Raw genomic sequence first — 20,499 nt, forward strand, 5'->3', positions numbered from 1 at the left:
AATTTTTTTTAGAAAATGTCAGTCATATGTAGAGATAACTATTGGGTTTAAATTCCAGTATATTAAAAAAAATGAATAACAAATCCCAAATTTTGAGAATTAAACGGAATTAACGACTGTGCAATATATTTGAAAATATATTATAGTTGCAAATCTTTTTTCAGATCAATAACCAAAGAAAGCGCAACATCTAAAGCTAATTATATCAAAAATACTAAATTACTAGATTTTGATCCGCGTTTTCGATGCGCAGGTTATTTTGGATTATAATTTTTTTGAAATAAAATACTATATTCTAATTATTGTATATTATTATGTTAAAAGTTATATTATATTGAAGAATAATTTTTTTAAATTATATAATTTATGAATTAGTTTAATTGAGATTTTGTAAAAGACACACTTTTATGTAATTCTCTCTTATGCTTGAGCATTTTACACATATCCAAAAACTGAACCGAAACCGACTAAAAAAATACAGATTTGGGTCCGGGTCCAGAGCAAAATAACTATTGGATATTTTTTGGACCTGCATGTGTTTGTCGAGTCCATGTCTTACCCAAGACTCGATCGTGTATCCAAAAATATTTTGTGTATATTAGTTATATTTGAGAATTTCAACGAATAATTTTAGTTACCAGGTTTGTGTTTTCCGTTATAGTTTCGGGTTTCAGGTACAATTTCAAAATTTAAAATATAATATTAGGTATTTTTGGTTCCTCGGATCAGATTTCAAGTAAAATTTTGGATCTTTTTGGATATTTGAATATTTTGGGTATTTGTTTTAGTATTCGGGTATGTCTTTGTATTGTGTGTTTTTCGGTTTTTCAAATATTTTTGGGATTTTGGGTATTTCAAGTCTTTTTCGGGTATTAGATATCCGAACCGATCTGGACCCGTTTTGTATCCAAAAAGTACATGTGTTTCACATGTATTTGAATTATGGATTTGTACCGGAAAGGAACCAACCCGAACCTAAAATTTTTAAATTAGGTCTAAATACATGAATTATTATATGAATATGTGTGGATATAATTTTGGTTTTGGTGATGTATTGGCCATCGATTAAGATTATAATATAGACAATATGATTCACGTGAATTAATAGTGTATTTTATGTTAACCATATGACTTAGTAAAATAAAGGTAATACTAAATAAGAATGATATTCTAAGGATATTATTGTAGATTATTATAGATAATATTTTAAGGATATTAATGATACTCTAGATGAGAATCTTACATATAGGAGCTAAGAGCATCATTTACCCTAACAATTCATTAGGGGTGCTTAAATTTTTTCTTTTTTTTTTTAGTTTTTTTTTCCTGACTTAAAAAAAAAAAAATTAAAAAGTGACCAATAGCGGGCCGCCACGTGTCGGTGGGGCCCGCAAACAGAACAAAACAACGACGCTTAAAGAAGCATCGGAAGCGCTGCTGCTTCTTCTTCTTCTTCTCTTTCCTTCTTTTTTTTAATTAAAAAATTGTTAACAACTCCTTAAGCAACCATGGAAAAAAATTTAAGCACCCCTAATGAGTTGTTAGGGTTAATGATGTTTTTTTATTAACGCTGATTTATTATGATCTTACAATTATGATATAGGAAATATTATATAGACGATTCGACAACCGACAATACTACCTACCTTATGAAGACCTACGCCTAACTGCATCACCTGAGCCGTCCTATGAAGATCCACGCCTGGCCAGATTTACTTGCACCATGTTGAAGATCCTTTGCAAGCATTTTCTTTGTAGTCTGCATAATTGTTTAATAAACTGCTCTCTCCGGGACTTGAAACCTAGATTTTCTGTAATTTGCAATAAATTGTATGGTCTGAGATTCAAACTCCAGACCGGATGTAGAAGCTTTTAAATCTTAACCAATAGGCTACGATAACCTTAAGAGCATCAATAACGCGGTCTTCTGAGGCCGTCTCTTAGTATTATTGGCATTAAAAAAAGAAAATTAGATTAAATGCAAAGTAACGTTTCTTATTTAGGGGCTACAAGAGACGTATTCTGAGCCACGTGTTGCTCTCTGGGCTTTCATCTCTTTGAGAAGAGAGAGAGAGTTGAAGCGATATCATCCATGGTGGAAGGGAAGCAGAGCTTCAGGCAGATTAACGAGATCGGTTAGCACCTTTTCATCGATTAAGTTCCCTCGATCTCTCGAACTACGATCGGTTTGATTTGATCCGTCATTGTTGAAACCATGGGTAATTGTTGCGGGCCGGCGAGATCGTCACGGTTTTTCTCTTTGTTTATCTCCAGATTGGTCTATAGATGTTCTATGTCTTAGTTTAAGCTCGTGTGCTGCTCCTTCTTCCTCGTCCCTTGCCGTAAAACCCTTCAAAGGTTTCCACTTTTTTTGTTTCATCTCTTACTTCTTCGTCTTTACCTTATTATCCATTAATCTGCTCTGTTCTGTAATTTGTTTTAGTGGTGTTTTGATTTTCAAGTTAGCTAATGGGTTTCATGAAAGATGATAGCTTTGTTCATGTCTTCAGTAAAGTTTTAATCTTTCTTCTTCTTCTTCTTGGTGTCTTTGTTTGATGATTTAGTTTGTTGAGATTTTACTTGATTGTTGACTAATCTGCTCTGTTTCATTGCATTTAGGCTCATTTTTCTCTTGTGGTTTTGGTTTTCAAGCTCGCTAATGGGCTCCAGAGGACACACTAAATTCTGAGCGTTATGAGCGGTATGAGTTACTGGAGCCAATTACCAAAGAAACGTTTCAGATGAAGATAAGCAGCTTGAAGTGAAGAAGGAAGTAGTAGTTGATGTGAAGCAATATTCAGGTGTTGAGCTAATTATCAAGTCTGGTTTTGGTTCTACTCTGCCTTCAAAAGATGATTTGATTAGAACATATGAAAAATTTGGAGCTTTGGACAAAGAGAGAAGCTGTACGTTCGAGAATGACTCTTGTGCTCGCGTTAGCTTCTTGAATGTATCTGAAGGAGAAGGAGCCTTTTACGAGTCACTAGAGAAATGCCCGTTTGCTACTACTTCCACCGTTACATTCAGCTCAAGTATCCTTCTTCTGAGAACAGAAAGGGGGTGATGGAAATGGAGTGGTTGAAAAAGAAGCTTGAAGAGAGCTTTGCTTGATGAATCAGAGGGAGGAGAGGTTAAGGAAAAGTTGAAGATGAGACTTGAGGAAGAATCAAGAAACTTGCTAGACAAGGTAACCAAGATGACTTGTCTGCTTCACTTGTCTTGTCTTTTTTTTTTCCTTTCTACCTTCAAACTGATGATGATGATCTTCTTGAGGAAAGACAAATCAAACTGATGATGATGATTTTTTTTTTAAGAACCTCTAAATAGGAAACTAGCATTGGAGTGAAAAATCAAGGTGTCTCTTAGAGCATCTCCAATGTTCACCTCTATAATTTTCTCTAAAATAGAGATCTCTATTATAGAAGTAAAAATGCTCCAATGTATGCCTCTATAATAGAGTTTCTCTATTTTAGAGAGGAAAGTTACTTTTTGCCTCTATATTTAGAGGTGAAAATATCATATCTCTATATTTTCCTCTATAAATAGAGGAACTCTATTATAGAGGCATACATTGGAACATTTTCACCTCTATAATAGAGTTTCTCTATTTTAAGGGAAAATATAGAGATAGAAATAGAGGTGGGTTGGAGATGGTCTTAGATAGAGTTTTTAATTACATTTAATTATTAAAATATTTATTAAGAGACCTAATTGGCGTTGTGGGTTAATCATGCTCTAATATTATTAGGAGATATTTAGAAAGATTATTTAGTTGGTCTAGATAAATTAATGAAATGGTGCAACAATTTTGTTTAAGTTGATTTTTTAAAACTCATTCGCTTTTAATAGTATAGATATATACTCAACCAATCGTTATAGTTCCATATCTTGTACATATCAATAATGTAGTTGCTAATCTTTTTTCAAATCTGTAATTTTCCAACTAAAATATAATTTTCCATTACTTGAATAAACTAGTACTCATGGTATGATATTTTCCTAAAATAACGGCCTATAATTTCTAACTAAATTGAATAGGAATATACTAAACCCTCAGCCTTTACGTTTCCTATAAATTTGGTTTAGGATATTCCTATTCAATTTAGTTTAAAAACTTAGGAACAATTTTTTGCTTGAAAGACATTATATGAGAAAGAATAGAAAACAGTGTGTTTGCTTTGAGGATTTATTCCTCAGTTTTTTATGTGAAGCAGAAAATTTATTTAAAAAAAATAATGTTATAATAGTTAAAAATAAAATAAAAGAAAATGTACAAAAATATTATTGGCTCCACTATTTTGGTATCGATTACAATCTACAAAAATATTTTTAAAATATTATATTATCTATTAATATATAAGAACTTCATTATTGCTCAAAAAGAAGAACTTAGCATATTATCTATTAATATATAAGAATTTCGTTAAATACTTAGTTTGGGGAGTTTGACCCAAAATAAACTTAGTTGATGAGTTTTAACATTAAAATTTGTTATTCTTTCCTTATTATCTATTATTTAAATCCTTATAGTGGGATTTGTTTTATCTAAAACAGTTGCAATCAACTGACGAAATATCTTCTTTCCTAATATCATGCATTTAATATTTAAATATATATATATAGCAAGATTTGGGTTACCAAAATTATGTATATATTATAACCAGAATATCTTTAAAAAAATTATTAGAAGATATTCTATCTCATAGCTGAACTAAAATTTATTAGAAGATATTATATCTCATAGCTTCTCTTGAAAACTAGGTTATTTAGAAACTTAAACTAACTTGCTATATAAATATCACGTCATCCTCATTAGTTTCGCGCATCTATCTTTTAAGTTTTCATATGTTTTTGATCGTTCTAATTTAAATTCTACTTTTGTGATCTTGCGCAGGTGTATGATAATCAATAAGTAACTCATAGACGAGAACACCATTACTGGTAATTTTATGGGGGATTCTTCTTCTCCGTTTATTTTTGTTCTCTTCCTCTCTATGTTGTATTTCTATCTATATTTTTGCATCAGTAGTGATTCAACTAACAAAAAGAGACGACTCTGTTTATCTAGAAACTGATCATCCCTTTTGAAAAAGGTAATTCTTTTTTTTTATAAAGTTACATCACTTATCAAGAATATAATATAAGATGTGTATGCTAATCAAGTGTAATTTATTTATTGTGCGTGATCCTCTTCGGTACGTCTGAGAGCCAAAGATAATCTCAAAGCTTTTTTAAAACTTTGAAACTCATTGACGTTGTCCTATCAATTATATAACTAGATTCTGACCCGCGCTTAAAAAGCGCGGGTATTTTTTGGTTGACCGTAAAGCTAAATATTATTTAAATTTAAACTTACTATTATATATCTATAATATTTAAAAGCTGTTATATTATTATTATTTTCATCTGCTCGGTCTTGTACAATATTTTCATTGAATTTTCATATCCGAGTCAGACTTGTAGTCGAACCGATGGATCTATTTACTCGTATATAAGTGAGGGTAGGATATAATAAAACGAACATGGTAAAAATACCTCACAATAATATTAATCTTTTTGAGACAATTGTTTTATTAGTAGAAATCTATAATATAAAATAAATGATCTGTTTACATTTATTATTTTTTTCAATTCTGTTTACATGTATTTATGTATTAATTGGTGTTCAAAATATTGTATTTTTTTAAAGAAGTAATTGAAAGTGGGTCTGAAGTTAAATGGGATTAAAATTGTTTTTAACTTAAATGGGTTTAGTAGTAAAAATCGATTTGTTAAGTTAAGGGCCCAAGCCCATCAAAAAATTTGTACCTGCCGACAAGAAAGGATTAAGATCGTCTCTTGTTTTGACAGATTGAAACTCTAAAAAAAAAATTCGGAGATGGCGATTCCCGTCCACTCGTTCCTCTCGGATTTGATCTGGTATTATCTCTTCTTCCTACAGATCGAACACACTCAAACTCTTCCATATCTGATTTTGTATACACGGAGATCTAACATTCAAAAATAATTTCAGGTGTTGGGTCCATGTGATTTCCGATGACTTCCGAGTACAAATCGGTCAGATTGTAATACTGAAACAATACCCGACAAACATGTAAGCGTTCGCTGTTTGAATGTTAACTCTTTTTTTATCGTTGTATAAAAAATCATTGTTGGTTCTTATTACACGAATCTATATTTGCTGCAATAAATAATTATTTCTGTTTAGTTAATATATTTTGGTTTCTAATTATCCTCTTCAGCACAAGTTATTAGATATCTATAACGAAGAAAATCAAATATGTAAGATTCATATACATCAATTGATGTATATTAATTGATATTTTTTCTGAATATTGTTAACCATGATTTTTTGAATCGTTTTTTCTTTTCTTGTGAGGAGTTTGAGTTTGATTTTGATAAAGATGGATGTTAAAGGGTTGAGAGTAAGATTGTATTTATAATATAGGAGGGGTTTATAGTCGATCAACCATAATTGAATATTTTGTAATCAAATTGGTTATCGAATTTTAAGGAATAAAATCTAAGCAAGCATCAATTAGTTATTTTGGTTGATAGATTTTAGGTAAATTGTGTAGTTAGCCGTAATAAATAAACTTGTAGAGGAAGGAATTTAGAATATTGGTTAAGGTAATTACGTGATTGAGAATAATAGCATTGATTCTTAATAATGATTATTTAAACGTGATATTAATCAATAATATCCTGTGGAGGAAGGAATTAATATTTTTGGTTTAGGTAATTACGGGATTGAGAATATATACTATTGATTTTTTTTGTTTTCCAAATCACTATTGATTCTTAAACGTGATAAATATTCAAAAAAATCTTCGAATATATACACTTAGCATATTTATTTTTCTCTTTCGTGATCATTTCGTATCAATGTAAATAAATGTTAGTTACCGTATTTATAGGAATAAAATCTAAGCTTTTAAAATTTTTTGTTGTTGACAATAATAAATAAACTTGTAGAGGAAGTAATGAAGATATTTTGCTTTCACTTAGCATATTCGTTAGTTTTTCAGAGTTCACATTTATTTAGTTGTTAATTCTGTTTCATTATATTTTGCTTTCTAAACTTATGATAAATTGTCTACTCAAATATAAGCAAGAGATAAAAGCAAGTCATTTCTATAGTTATTTTGCTTCCTAAACTTATGATAAACTTGTAGAGGAAGTATTGTAGTTGTTTTGCTTCCACTTAGCATATTCGTTTGTTATTCAGATTTCACATTTATTGAGTTGTGTTTCGTGCTTCAAACTGCAATTTAAATGCCCCTTTATTATTAATATAAATTTATGACAAAATAAAATCCCCCTTTGTGTTTCGTGATATTTTATTGTTTGACAAAATCAAATTGTAAATCTTCATAAGAAAACAAATGAAAAGTACAAATGCATTTTCCTCTCACGTACTAATAATATAATCTTCATAAGAAAACAAATGAAAAGTACATTTAGAATATTCTTCAAATCTCGATGTTTGCTTCCCAGGTAAGAGATATTGGATTCCAAACAAAATTACATTTGGCACAGCAATCTGGATTATCATTATCTTCTACTTTAATAATATCCTTGTTATTTTCCATCCAAACCATAAACTTGTTGTTTTCTGAGGTTGTGGACAAATCTTTTTGTTTTGTGGAGAGCTGAAACATATAAAAAAACCATAATAAGAGATCTGAATATATAATGAAAGTAAACATGTTAGCCGCGATTTCTAAACACATAGTCCCATAGTTCAACCATGTAAAAATGTAATACCTTATCATGAGGGGAAGATGAGGATTGCAATGACTTAAAAAAACAGGATATGAACCACTTTAGCATTTTTTGGTTTCCTTGGCTCTGAGCCTCGGGTTTTATGTTTTTGATATTGGTGATATATGTGATGCTCTTGAGTTTGGTGAGAGGTGGGTTATATAGGATATGAGATGGCGATTTCTGGTTAGATAATAGTCTATTTTATTAAAATGAAATTTAAAGTAGATGTCAACTTAGAATATTCTTTTCGAATTATTTGGGTTACAAAGGTCGTAGATGCTGTTATTTTAGATATGGTTAGACCAAAAAATGAAAAAAGGAAAAGGTCCAAAATGACTTTCATAGGTAGATTTATTTAAACTCCTTCTCTTTTAATAGTATAGATTTGTTATCTTTTGGGGATTGTTTACATTTTTAAATATTTTTGTTAGAATTACCTCTTTTCTGATTCAAGACTTAGAGAAGAAAACCGTAAATCATTTATGTTGTTATAATGAAACCAATGATAATAAATCTCAGGTAATTCAAATATTTCTTTTATATTTCATGGCTGATTTTTTTTATTGGGGATATGCATGAAATATTTATTTTTCTCAATTATATTTTTCCGATGTTTTAAGATTAGTGTTAAATGTGATCGTTTCTAAATGTTCTAATGTATTTGTTTATATGAACATAGTATAAATATCAATACGTAACATCGAATCTTTCATATTAACCATATACATGTAACATAAGTATTATATAGCTGTAAATAAGTAATTATCAATTTAATATTAATGTTAATGTCTGCACATGCGTGCGGACGGTCCACCTAGTCTATATTATTAAAGCATGATTCTATTGTACTTTTTACCTTAGTCTGCCATTTTCTTTACTAACATTGCATGTTTTATTAAGGGCAATCAAGTAATATTAATAACACATCTATAATGGATCATTTTTCTCGGATCCAGCCCATATCAGATATCTCTTGGGCCATTTGGGCCGATTAAGAAATCAGATCCAATTCTCACATTTTTTTTCCTTTGGGTCATTCAGTCCAAGTTCAAATAATTTTTTTTCAACTATTCTTGATTATTATTTTTTTCTTTTCTTAATATAATTTAAGCATTCATAAAAAAATTGATTTTTTTCATTGAAAAGTATAAATCTTTATTAAAAGTATATTATTTTTTTATTAAAATATTAACCACATAATAAAATTAATTTATCAGAGTTATACCAACTTAATTCTTTATAGAAATAATGTTTAATTTTTTAACATAAATAGTCATTTAAAATGAAATACGATAAATAAAGATAAAAAGTTTAAGTCTTTTATAAAATAAAACACAAATATATGAAAATATGACATTTAATAAATATTTGTCAATTGAAAAAAAAAATCCGCGCTTTGAAAGTGCGGATCAAAATCTAGTAATCTATTAAAAGTGAAGTACATAATAATAATTGACCCTGATTTTTCCTAAACAATTACAATAGAATGCCACTGGTATTAACCTGCACATTAACTAATATTCAAAAAATGTTTTCACGCATGAATGCAAGCTGCAAGCCCATTAGCATTGTTTGACCCAATAATTGCTCTTCAATATCTCTATAACCATTAAATGACATTCAATTTTCGTTTGACTACAAATCCAATTGGTTTAAATAATTAAGTAAATAAATATTGTTTTTTTTACAACGAAAGAAAACCACTATTGTTAAATCAAGTTCCAAAATCTAATTGATTAACATTTCGAACCAGGATTATTCCATTACTTTAGTAATATAATTGTTGAGAACCACTAAACCGGTTTACATATATTACATGAATTAGATTCAATTTTGAAACCATTCAGTTTAGTATATATTAATTGTTAAAAAACAGAATTCAGAATATATTTTAATTGTTAGTTTTCAGACAAAAAAATCAATTATTATAGATTTTGTAACGATTTATGTAAACAGATCAGCTAACTATTCCTAAAATCATTGACTAATTACTAACTTAGCATAATAAGCTCCTAAGTTAAAGCTATTGCATTAATAAAAAAAAGATATACTTGCTAATCACGATTTACTAGGATAAATACATTGCAAAATCTTTACAATATTTGAAACATTAAATTGTTTTTTTTTAACACTGATTAGATTTATTTCAAAAGAACCATTGAAGGTTCACAAATGTACCATTACCTGTTCAAAAATAATACCGTGATTAACTAAATATTACTATCATTTACTATGGTGATGATTGGTTCGACAGTGGCTTTAAAAATTTGGCTGTAGATGTTTAGCTGGAGATAAATTGGTTGTACCTTTAAAGTTGTTACTGTAGATTTTTTTTGCAGAGACTTTTGTTGTAGTTAAATTTGTTGTAGTTGTAGGCGGTAGATATTTTAAAATAAAATATATGAAATATGTGGTGTATATATAAAATTATTATTTTATATCAATTAAAATAATTTATATTAATATTTTTTAATAAATTATCAAAATTAATTGTAATTTAAAATGTGATATGTAAATAATATTTATATTATTTAAATATCTTAATAATTTAAAAACACTCAAATTCAAAATTAAAATATTTATAAAAGTTTTTATTATGATTATATACTTTATTTGATATTATATAATTTTTTTTCATTTACAGATTTTACAGCCTATAAAAGGAAGATGTAGGGTTTTTGCCTAAAATACATAAGAAAAAGTTTTGCTTTATTTTTTTTTGTTTTAAAAATAAAGCTAAAGCATGATTAATAAAAACTTGATGTAGACTTTAAATTTTAAAAGTAAAGCTACAACATGATTGGTAAAATTTAGTGATTTAAAAATAAATAAAGCTAAAGTAAAATTTTTTGCCTAAAGCTCACGTCATGTATTCCTATTCTATAATTACGTTTAGATGTTGTTGTATACCGTGAATATCTCACCAAAATGATCACATACTCTTTATACTACATAACCTACTACATTCACATTCAGATCAAAGACATACAACTTATCATCTATGAGTTGATTTTTAAATATTCTAATTCGACTAAAAATTATTTAATTATATAAATAGAACATTAACCTAGTTATTAAAAATATTAAAGTCGTGTTTTCTCAAACAAAAATATAACCTACCCAACTATATTTGATCTATAATAAAAGGTAATGTTTGTTTTAACCTTTTCTAAACCAACTAAAATAAATTGACGTCACTTAACCTTAAATTACGTGTATCTTAACCGGATGAACCCAAATCACGATCATTCTCCACACAGCAATAATAAAATTAATAATTTATTATTTTATTAAATAACATTCAAACTAGGATAAGACCTGCGCTAAGTTTATTTGTATATATTATCGATAATTTTCTTTTTATATTTGATCATTTTATTTATACATACATAATATGTTTTGTTGATATTATATCATTTATTCTGATGGACCGGATCAATTTTTTTAAAAAACTGTTGAACTAAACTATAATTAATATATCATGGATTGGTTGGATTGGACATTAAACAAATTATGACACAAAAACCTTTTTTTTTTTTTGCCCGAACACATTCTTGAAAAAAGTGAACAATTAGTTTTCACAGTTGAATTATTTTGGCATTTATCTTACATATGGTTTTGAAAGGTTTCACATCAACCATCGAATTGATACATGTCATTTTAATGTTTTTAGTCGTATGCTTAAAAAACTTACATTTTGTAATTTACGGTCATTTAAAAAAAATCAAAATATAACATATAAGAAATAATCTAACATATAAGAAAAAAAATAACATATAAGGTTTCATCATTTTTGTAATCTAAAGTCATTTCAAAAAAAAAAAATAACATATAAGTTTTCCTTATTTTTGTAATTTAAAGTCATTTTAAAAAAATTAAAAATATAACATATAAGAAAAAACATATTTTTTATTATATGGTTAATGTGATTGTTTAATCTTTTTTAATAATATAAAATTAAACAAAAATGAAGAATGATATAAAAATTGTTATCAAATCTTTATTATTCATAGTCATTACTTGTCTTATATATGTTAATCATATTATGTAATTCCGTAGCTTTTATTTAAGGAAATATTACACTTCTCTTATATTTTGGCTTAATATAATATTCAATTGATTCTTAAGTTGCCGCGTAAGCTAAATTGTCATCCTAATTAAGTAACACCTAAGCAAAAGTTTCTTTTTTTAAATGATCGTCAGTTAATATATACTAGGTGACCGGTCCGCACCCTGTGCGGACATAAAAAACATGACCGGCCCGCACCCTGTGTTCTCTCTCGGCCAGTACCTCACGAGAGGGAACACAGTAACGTCAGTATGAAGAGGCAGATATTGTGTGTATGTATAATTGCAACGTCACAAAATATTTTGTGTGTTTACGAAGATACTTTCATTCAAAAAATGGAATAAATAGTGTATAGTTTTATAAGTAACAGATTTTTATTATCATTAATTAGAATTGTATTGTATATGTTTCGTAATTCTTTATTTTAGGTGAATAATATTATTTTTCCATAAATAATAAACAAACATTTATGTAGACATATTAAAAGAAAATATAATAAAAATCAAAATATTATCCATAAATAATATAAATTATAAAGTACATTTCTCGATAAAGAAAGCAAATTCAATTAGAAACTTGCAAAAAATTAAATAAATTTTGTAAGCAATTTGACGAGTTAACATTATTTGATAGATTTATAAATTTCTAAATTTTATTGAACATGAAATAATATTAAATTGACATACCGTCATTGGTCTCCTAACTCATCACAACTCATCTAGCAAATACAAAAAATAAATAATGGCAACAGTTTATTTATTTTAAAATTTGTATTTGAAAAAAAAGTAGATTAAAATTACGTACCGTGATGACGAAATATTCTGAAAAACTTTTTTGTAGACAACATTCAATATTTTTGTCTCCGGCTTCCCTTCTTTACCAGTTATTAGGATTTTTAATCCAGATCTCGACTTAAGTCTTGAAAGTGCAACTTTGCCTTGCATTTTGTAAGTATTTTATAAATTATTTAAAAATTATGATAAATTTATTCTTTAAACAACGATAAATAATTTAAAAATAATATTAATAAACATTTTTGGATTTTGTAATATTTAAAATAGTTATTATATAATTATATTCGAACACAATTCATCAAGTAGAGTATAAAACTATTATAATTATCTTATATAAAATTTCGTTCATTGTATTTTATGGTTTATAAATATTAAAAGTAGTAAATAAAACATTATTAATCTTTTTACAATTTCGAGAATTAGTTTCCATAAATTGTTATTTGTAATATTCGTTAGATTATATGGCAAGTGATGTTATGACTTTAGACTTATCTTAAATTTTTAGATCTAAATTAAATAAATAAAAATTAAAAACAGTCGACTAATCAAATTATAACAATTTCTTGAAACTTCACCTATGAACTCCAATCTGCGATAGATCAGTCCACGAGATTCACAAAAAAAAGTCTAAATCCCTTACACGTTGGGTCACTTAAACGTAGATTTGTCAATTTGACATATATGCACCATGTTGGTAAGTTGACCACGATTATTGGTGGAACTAATATCCGGTCTAATAAAAAAATGTAGTTGGTTCGATTATTAATTTTCTAGGTTTTTTTACTGCTTTGAAAATGACCTCATGAATTAAAAAAAAATGCATAATTCTAGCTTAATAGTATATTCAACAAAAAAATGATATAAGATAGTATTACTAAATGATACTATGTAATACTTTCCCCGGACTATATTCAACAAAAAAGAGAAAGTACTAAAGAAACTCTTCAATAACTGCTTTAACTTGGCGAAGCTTCTCAACATGTTCAAGGTCTTCTGGATCACTATCACTCTCACGACCTAGTCTACATATAAAAACAGGAAGACCATATTGTCATTACCAGTATTCAACACATGGAAATGATAGATCAGACATGCTTTTTGGAGACAAGACACAAAGAGTTGAGTTCATGGTTCTATCTTGTACGGGGAACTAACATTCTTGTTGCATCTAATAGGTCTTGCAACTGGACTGCACTTTTTAGTTTTGTCTACAAAAAGAAAAAAAAATATAAAATGAATCAAGGCTCTGATAAAAGATGGATGACAGAAAAACTGGAGCCTCTCGCACCTCAGCTCTTGGCTTTCCACCATTGTACTTCAGCATCAGGTTTAACAGTTTCTCCTCTGTAACATTTAGTTTCACCTTCTGTTTTAGAGTTCGATCGCCACTGTCATGTAATAACAAAATTTTAACAGATAGAAGTATAGAGGAGATAAAGGTGATTTATGCTAAGAAAACATACTGTCGAATAACAGCAATGACACAACATAGCTCTTCTGAGTTTCCATTGCCTTGGCGGGTTAGTCCTTTATTAGGCTGTACATGTTTATTGAACTTCCAAGGCAAAGTGGGTGGCAGAGTCGATGAAAGATGAGGAGCCTTTGCGTCTAAACACATTTTTCTTAGCACACAAGCAGCATCGTCGTAATACCTTAATAGTATGAGAGGAGAGATTTGTGAATAATATTTTAAAGAATGAAAAGAGAATGTTTGTATTTTAATACCTTGGGTGTCTCCTATATATATACAGTCGATTTATTTCTCATATTAATGACGCACAATATTTTGCACAATAAATAATAAAATCGTTTAAACAAAGATATTAAATGTGTATTGTCATAAAATGATTTGCATATGATATGATTTTAACTTGTGCAAGTAATCCATATTAGAAAGGTAAGTTATTAAAAACAAACAACCTAATTAGAAACATTCAAAAATATTTTGTAAGCAATGTAATAAATATGATATCAACATGCGCAAGTTTACCGTTTGAATAATAAGGAAAGTTTTTAATATTTGTCTTAATTCTAAATATTGCCCAAGGGTAAACTAAATCGATAATATTTAATGATTTCAACTTGTGCAAGTAATCCATATTGTGAATAAGTGATTTGCATATTTAATGATTTCAACTTGCCCAAGTAATCCATATTAGAAAGGTAAGTTATTAAAACAAATTTTGTCAATAAGTTATTTGCATATTTAATGATTTCAACTTGTGCAAGTAATCCATATTAGAAAGGTAAATTATTAAAAACAAACAATCTAATTAGTAGGGGTGGGCACTTTACCCGATATCCGAAGTGGCACCTGAATCCGATCCAAAAATGCATGTCAAGTTTTTTATTTAAAAAATTAACAAAAAGTTATATCCAATTTTTTTAAAAAAATAACTAAAATAATGCCTTTTTAGTTTTAAATTTTTATGTCCAAATCTGTTAATCATTCAATCTATTAAAAATAAAAAAAATAGTTAACTGAAAGTTATATTTTTAAATATAAGAAACTTGAGAAATAATTTTTTTTTTTTTTCAAAATCTAAATATCCGAACCCGATCTGAAATAACCGAATCCAAACTAAAAATACCCGAACCTGACCCAAAGTACAGAAATACCCGAACAGGTTCTACACCTCTATACCGAAATACTCGAAAATCCAAAATACCCGACCCAAACCCGAACGGGTACCCGAACGCCCACCCTACTAATTAGAAACATTAAAATATTTTCTAAGCAAATGTAATTAATATGATATCAACATGCGGAAGTTTACTGTTTGAATAATAAGGAAAGTTTTTAATATTTGTCTTAGTTCTAAATCTTGCCCAAGGCTAAACTAAATCGATATTTATTATCCCCTAGCTATATATGGGCTTAACGAATCGACAATAGTTTTGGGCTTGTCTACATAAGCGATTGATTAAAATAAATGAAAAATAAAATTCAAAAAAATCGACAAATAGAATTATAACAATATTTATGAGAAGCTCTATATTAATGCCATGTGAGCAAAAATAACTAAAGTGACTTCTCTTTTAATGTATAGGAGGATGGGATTAAAAATAATTGTTAAATAAATTAGTTATTATAGATTTATAAGATGAAAACAAAAAAATAACAATATACTAAATTTAAGACAAATATATGTCAAAGAAAGCCTTTACTTAAGAATAACCAATTATTCATATTAACGTCTCAAATATCAAGATCATATAAATAAAATAAACTACATGTATATAACTATATTATGTAATTTTCATAAAACTATACTACTATATTTTAATTAATCAGTTTATTCAGTTTGTATGGTTTGATCGGTTTATATACTGAACCATATTTATATACCACAGTTTCTAGAAATAACATATATTCGGTTTATGTGGTGTTACCAAATAAACTAATTTTTCTATTTCGATTTTGTTCGGTTTTAGTTGGTCCAGTTTTTACCGAATTGAACATCCTTAATTCAAATTACTAAATCGTAGATAGGTTGCAAACATGTTTCTTGTACTGAATCGTACGTAATATAGTCAATTTGTTTTGTATTTTATAATTAAATCTAAAAATAATTTGTAAAAATAGATCTCTTTTTCCAAAGTACTAAACCAAACAGGTTTTTTGGCTAATTGCTAGTTGGAAAGATGATGGTTACTTATTGTTTAAATATGATTAGCTTATATGTTAACATCGTCTATAATTACTATTAACTAATATGATTTGCGTTTACTATAATTTTACTTAACTCCCCAAAAAAATATTTTTAGTTCTTGCCTTGACAAAGTTTTTGCATCTTAAATATTTTTTTTTCATATTTTCCCTTTTCTTTTACCTCAAGGCAATTATATTGGATATTTATGCATAAAGTATTAAGTTAATAGTATTGAAATCTATATATAATAAAGGAACTATCATTTATACGTAACTGTCGATATTTAGAGTAGAAGATCCACGCTCTTGGTAGATTATTTTCCTAAACAATGATTAAAAGTATTTTAATAATGAAACTCTCATTTATACGTAACTATTGATATGACCAGCGAATATGATCTCGAGCTTGGTTTATTTATACTTTTTATCATATACTTTTATGTTTAGGTTAGTATTAGTTTCTCTAGCGAATTGATTTTGGAGTTACACATTATTTTAAACTTCTTGTCATGCTGCCACATAAAATTAATTGACATTTTAATTAAGTGACACCTAAATAATTTTTTTTTAATTAATACAAATTTAAAATTACAATCTTTTAAATTTTTTCGGACAATATATAGGGGATGACTTGAAGCAAGTTATATGGACTCATGGATTTGAATGGTTTCAAATCGAAAATCTGATTTATTGATGTCATCATTATTACCTAGCTTTGGTAATGTAAACGTTAGTATATGTAGACGTCAAACATATAATTAATAAAAAAGATTTATGTAATCAATATGTAGATATATCCACACAGATTACGGCTTGTAATTATAGACATAATGAATATATGTGCATGTAGTAGCCTTATTTGAGCAAGATCGTTAATTATTAACTACAGTATTTTGTACAAATAAACGCTTGCTTATGAAGGCAAATAAATTCGCCTAATATGTCTAAAAACTAGGAGTGTACGTCCTGCTTAATCCTCGATTTTCTTGTAACTTGCTAAGCCCGGAGTTACCGCCCAACTAGCACCTAGCGTAATTCCGAACAGGGGATTTTTTAGACCTAATGGTACTGCCCTTTTACTTTATGCATTGTTTCTCCTATAAATAAGAGCATTGGAACTTCATTTCTTCGCTTCTTGTTTAGTCAAAAGGTAACCTCTTCCAATACCTTTTTATCGTCTCTGACTTTATTTATATCTTCATTATTATCAACCACTGTAGTTATTTATACTTTTTCTGATCTACTTCACATCTTCTTCTGTTCTTCAAAAGAATATCTTCGAATCTACAAATGTTCTTCAAAGGAGATGGAGATTGTTGTTACCAAATTGGACTCGTAGGGATCTGTTTCGCCGAGTCACATTGTCGCGTTAATTGAGATATATCAGACTGCAATAAGGGCAAAACTACTTTGGATACCTCGAGTTAATCCAATACTCGGAGAATTTGCGCCGAAATGAAGAGAATCAAGAAAATATGGATTCTCTTGGCGTAATCGCTGATGAGGACGTCAATACAAATGCTGATGTTGAGGTCGGTATGGATGCTTATGTAGCCGATGACAACGACGTAATCACAAAGGAATTTAATATGTCCTTCGGTTTCCAGTTCCGTGTCCGTTGTTGTTCAGCAGAGATGCGATTCTGTTTGTCATAATGCGATCCTCAAAGCCGAGAAGCAGTCATCCAGTCTTAAAGAACAGAATGTAAGCTCAAGAAATTAGAGCTTGATACGTTGTGGCAGTGTTGGAGCTTTGGTTTGTGTGTATGTGTTACACATGAAGAATGATATGTGACACACGCTTTGGAGAATAAAAAGGAAACGTAGGACGTGGTGATGTGAAATATTTCCTTATGTTGTTTGGTTGACAAAATAAACATTCATGAATATTATTAGATCACGAATTGGAAGATTTTCTGATGATAAAATACTGAAAATAATATATTAGAAAATAGGAAAAAAATATTTAATATATATCTTGGTTTTTACCTATGTTTGGGACTAGAGCTTTTGACGTTGTAAATTTAAGAGAGAAACACAAATGTTTTGGTGTTTCATACCTGAGTGAACTGAGAGACTTGATCAACAAGTGTTGAATCAAGAAATGTTGATAGATTAGGAATCAATCTCCGCCGAGTCGCGTAATTCGGATATAACAAGTCTGTAAAAGATTGTGTAAATGATTCCTTCACAAAAGTTACATGTTCTTAGAATTACTTTGTACCTTGTGTTTTTGATGAATTTTGATTCTACAGATGTTTGAAAGTGTTCAGCTGATGCTCAGTAATGGGACCTTGGTGGACCTTAGGCTATGAAGAGGTATTGACATGAAGTGTGGCTAAGAATATGAGAATCAACAGAATAAAATTGTAAGATATATACAAAAGAATATTAAGAAGAGAACCTTTTATTCAAGAATGAGCATATTAATCCTCATGAATTCACCAGTTTTCTTAACGTTGTGAGCATCCCATAACGAAGAAGACGTGCCACCACCGACTGAGGGCCACGGCCGAACTTCAAATAAGCGAACATATGTGATGTCACAATTGTTGCATGTTATGATTGTAAGGCAAAAAAAAAGAAGGATTTGTTTGAAGCAACCGAGATTTGAATCGTTCATTGAATTGCATCTTTCAGTAATATATACGAGCTTATGATCTGTGATTTTAAAATGTGAAATTACTTTTATAAAAATCATTCTTTCAGTAAAACATATATTTGATTTGATTTTTTTTATTTGCATCTTGAATTGATGTTTGTCTTTTGGTAATACTTTAAACTAGATTTTGATCCGTGCTTGGAAAGCGCATGCTTATTTTCGAAACTAATAAAAACTTATATGAATTTATATGTAGGATAGTGTATAGGTCTGGACACATTTATCTGAAACCGAAGAACCGAACCAAAAATCTTATTAGACATGTTTGTGGGATGTGTGATGGAAAAGAATGTATCTCATATGAGAGTAAGGGCTTGACTGGTTTCCCCGCTACCACCCACCAACGCAGCTTTTGCGGTTGGTAGCGGTTGACAGCGTTTCGAAACAATCATACAAACCACTACAAATCGTTTCAAACCGCTCTGAACCTCTTAAAATCAAAGTTTGCGGTTGCGGGTGGATAAATAATTCTAATTTTTTTTCAATTTTTTTTTTAATTTTTTTCAAATTTTTTTCAATTTTTTAAAACTAAAAATTTAAAATGGAAATATTATAAACAAAAAACTTTATATCATAATATCATAATTTATTTTATAAAAACTTTAAACTAACTAACCATTCATTAGAATTTTAAAAAATTAATATACATACATATTTAAAGATATACACACATATATATATATATATATATATAACGAAACAAAATATTCTTTCAAAAGTTTAATATAAATCTTCAAAAAATGTAATTAAAATTATAACTTTCAACTAATTAAAAAATTAAATAAATAAACATAATATTATTATTAATCATATTATATTGATAATTTTTATTACAATAGTATGTTTTTATATTTTATAATGTCATAATATGTTAATATTGGTAATTTATTATTAAACCGCTGTAATATCTTATAATCAACCAGTCACAAATATTTCGCAAACGCAAAAATTTTCAAACGTTATGCGAGTCATACAAAATGTTTAATAACACTTGAAGCCGCAACCACCCGCATCCGCAAATTCTCGCACCCGCAACCGCAACCACTGCGTTTGAACCAGTCGGTCCTAAATGTGAAATAATATATAGTGGAGATACGAAACCCTAGCATAAAGGAAATATCTTAACCACCTTTAATATCGAGAATATCATGTTTAATGGTTATGGTGAAACAAAAAAAATAGGAAATATAAGACTTCATAGTTGAAAGTTTTAATATTGTGTGCATCGTTTATATATTATACTCTTGTCTTTATATATATATATTATACTCTTGTTTGTTTCGCAATTGAAGAGGAAATCGAGTTTAGGAACAAATTTAGTAGATTCTTGAGTTATCTATACTATTATTTATGAAGTGATATTGCTAATTTGTCATATTCTCCATGATTTTAGCTAATTTTGCTTATTTGTCATATTCTTATTAGTTTTTAGATTCAATAATCAGTTTCTTAATTTAGATAATATAAATATTTCAAACTTTCTAATTAATTCATTAATTTGAATAATATAAATATTTCGAAATTTCTAATTGGAATATGATTATAATTATTTTAAA

The 20,499-nt window shown here is 28.4% G+C and overlaps 2 long non-coding RNA genes across 7 annotated transcripts; one reads left to right on the forward strand and one right to left on the reverse strand.

The window, feature by feature from the left end:
- The first annotated feature begins 1,472 nt into the window (after nt 1–1,472).
- Nucleotides 1,473–19,020, forward strand: LOC103873646. Of its 6 annotated transcripts, none has more exons than XR_004448154.1 (4): nt 1,473–3,187; nt 4,895–5,919; nt 6,014–6,094; nt 18,537–19,020. It is a non-coding gene; the product is annotated as an uncharacterized LOC103873646 (long non-coding RNA). The 6 variants fall into 6 exon arrangements; XR_004448150.1 differs by lacking the exon at nt 18,537–19,020 and adding an exon at nt 7,498–7,730 and having other exon boundaries at nt 1,474–3,187; XR_004448153.1 differs by lacking the exon at nt 18,537–19,020 and having other exon boundaries at nt 1,481–2,358; nt 2,620–3,187; nt 6,014–6,160.
- On the reverse strand, nt 6,909–8,960 carry LOC103873647. Its single transcript, XR_634034.3, has 2 exons — nt 7,768–8,960; nt 6,909–7,652 (listed from the first exon to the last, which is right to left on the reverse strand). It is a non-coding gene; the product is annotated as an uncharacterized LOC103873647 (long non-coding RNA).
- Nucleotides 19,021–20,499: the final 1,479 nt, after the last annotated feature.

The sequence above is a fragment of the Brassica rapa genome, chromosome A06 (assembly GCF_000309985.2).
Source record: "Brassica rapa cultivar Chiifu-401-42 chromosome A06, CAAS_Brap_v3.01, whole genome shotgun sequence".
Classification (NCBI taxonomy): Eukaryota; Viridiplantae; Streptophyta; class Magnoliopsida; order Brassicales; family Brassicaceae; genus Brassica; species Brassica rapa.